The sequence below is a fragment of the Carassius auratus genome, unplaced genomic scaffold (genome assembly GCF_003368295.1).
Source record: "Carassius auratus strain Wakin unplaced genomic scaffold, ASM336829v1 scaf_tig00024682, whole genome shotgun sequence".
Lineage (NCBI taxonomy): Eukaryota > Metazoa > Chordata > Actinopteri > Cypriniformes > Cyprinidae > Carassius > Carassius auratus.
In genome coordinates, this window is record NW_020525368.1 from 23994 (window position 1) to 27082 (window position 3089).

Sequence of the window (3089 nt, forward strand, 5' to 3'; positions counted from 1 at the left end):
GGTGATTTTGGAAGTTTTTTTAAACATTTGTTTCTCATTTAATTGGTTACACGTTGTTTGCCACTATTTGGAAGTGAAAGTAAAATGCATATGCAGCTTTTACAAGCTATTTCGTAACACAGGAAAGTGAGGAAAAGAGGGCAGGCCCCTGCCCCCATGCTGATACTGGCATTACCAGTGATGTCACATGTCGATTAACCGATGGGAAGACTGCCTCACCATCACAACCCTATAGTAACCATACACACACACACTTTAACTACAACATACAGTAAAAAAAAGCAAACTTCAGCCAAACTGTAATCTACAAAACATTGTGGATTGTTGTTTGGTTGTACAAAGGTAAGGTAAGGTAACTTGATCGATGCAATAAACACTGCATTTAACACTACAGTAGATTTTTTTTTTTTAACATGTGCATCAACCAGTCATACTCATAAAACAAATCCTGACATTAATATTTGCACCTTGACATAAAGTACAGAGGAGTATTACATCACTCTGAAGGGGATTTATTTTGAAAATGAAAATAATAATTATTTTTATTATTTACTTAATTTAACTTTTTGAGTTGAAATTGTTCTATTCCAATTATATTTGATTAGCTTTAAGCTTCTGCTAACCAAAAAGCCCATTACCATTATGGACAATGTCCCAAATATATCATTTTTACCTCTCTATTGTCACATAAGTATAAGACTAAATAAATAACTAGAGCAAAGTAAAATTGTGGTGTCTCTTTTTCTGACTTACTGGTAAAATGCTAGACTGTTTTAAATTAAGATAAGTTTAAAAAAAAATAATAATTTAAATTTAGATTAAGAAATGTAATTCAGGAGCTCTATTTATTTCTCTGTAATTATTCCTCTAGATAACGGAAATTGATTGCTGTACACCGTCGTGTTGCAAGCTAGTCAGACAAATACAATGAAAAATGTCAGATTCTGACTGGCACTAGTGAAAATGAAAAACTAGATTCAAACAGATGATTCTAAATGCAATGAGTTTCTGAAGACAGCAGTAAAGGAGTATGAGCTGGGAGAACAGACAGAGCATTGCCTCAAGGAAATGGGTGCCCGCTGTGTGGGGGAAACCTTAGACGCAGAGTACTACTACAATACTGACAGCTTCCAACTGGCTTCTACACAGACCCGGTTGAATCAGCATAACAGCCAATGGGGCCTGATCCTGGCAGAAGAACAGGAGCTTAATCACGCTCAGTCACACAACACCAACAAGTTGGGAGCTGGACATTCTTAAGAAAAGGAAAGCTAAATATTCAACTCATCACCTGAAGAAAAATCGGAAACAGGTGCTACCTTTGGAGAAAATCTAACAACATTTAATGAGTGTCCTGAGAAGGTCTTAGATACATCACATCTCTGACATACACAGAATTGAGAGATCCATGCTCCATCATGCTGCATCTCTAAGTGTCTCCAGCTCCCTCTGACCCACACTGAAATGAAAAGTATGACCATGAAGAACTTCTTGAACCTGGCCCGGATCCAGATGCATGACAGCTGGACCAGGACCAGCACAGTGACGTACTCTCTGCCTGGAAGTGGAGAGAAACTACAGAATTCCCACTGAAACTGCTTCTGCATTTTTGATGATGAATACTAATGTGCTGAGCATAAGCAGTGAGCTGGAAAAGATGGATCAGCTGTGTAAAGAACTAGGCCTAAAACCAAAGGCAAGCTCAGATGAACAATTCAGAGCCCCACCCTTGCTCCCTCGGACAAACAAACCGAGCTGCTCACTCTCCTACAGTGACAGCTGTCAGCGGGAAAACCTGTTTTTAAAACATTTTGGACACAGAAAGGCCACCATTCCCATCAAGTGGGAATTAAATATGCCATGGAGGGATAAATAAAATATTTGAAAATAAATATGGTGGGTAACTTGAAGCCAGAGTTTACAGATCACAATGCAAGCAGGAGAAATATGCAGCATCAACACTGTTCATGTATCACAGAGTACGATTAAATTATTGTACATTTAATCGGTTTTATATGGAGAAGCACTAAAATTTGTGTTTTTGACTTACTCTGTACATGATGTGAGAACAGTCCGCTATTTATGTTTGTACTTTAGCATGGACTCACTAACTTTAACGTTAGTTTTAGCCAGAGATATACCTTGCTGAAGCACAAGATGACATTAACGAGAGTATGACAACAATAAAATTTGTATTTATTGTGATTGGGGTTGAATGCTTAGGGACATTTTGGCTTTACTTTGTTTGGGTTTAGGAAATTAAATAGAATAAATTATATTGCCTATCCTCTCAGGATACCTGGAATCATTGTTACAAGTTGACACATCGTTTTATCATTTTCGATTTTCCAATGTTTCTCTATGGCAATAAAAAACCTACAGATGTCTGAGTATCGCTCCCCGTGCAACTGATGCTCAACTTCCACTGTCTCATCTGCGTTCAAGGGGAGGGGCTTACCGAAAACGCTCTCTTTTAAAAATAATATCTTAAACTGACATAAACTTATATATAAACTTCAGGGTAACCCTTTACAATAATTCTTTATCAAAACATTTCTGAGTACTATATAATCTACTTTTTACATTATAATATAATATAATATATAATGGACCCCTTTTCCAACTGCAGGGTTCTCAGAAGCAGAAGTTGTCATAGTTGGGTAAACTTCTGGTAAACACTACCACAAAAACATTTGTGTTTCCATTTGCTCCAATAGCAAAAGAAAAAAAAAAACTACAATAGCATTTGACTTTCCAAAGGAGGAAAACATATGGAGAGATTGATTACAGTGGTTAGAAGCAAGAAAGATGTCAAAAGTGACATCACTCCCTCAAACACCCAGTCAGCACTGATTAGTTTACTGAAATTTAATGTCAAGGTAATATAACACAAATAAATAATAATAATGATTTTATAAATGCTAAATTTACAATATTAATAAATGTGTAAACTTATCACAATAAGTGAAAAGGGTAATATAATATAATATAATATAATATAATATAATATAATATAATATAATATAATATAATATAATGTTACTGAAGTTTATAAATACACTTGTATTAATGGTTAAATTATCATAGCA

General features: G+C 35.4%; 1 pseudogene; it reads left to right on the top strand.

Moving 5' to 3' along the window:
* Window positions 1–201: 201 nt before the first annotated feature.
* On the top strand, window positions 202–1876 carry LOC113078221 (uncharacterized; annotated as a pseudogene).
* The last annotated feature ends 1213 nt before the right edge of the window (window positions 1877–3089 follow it).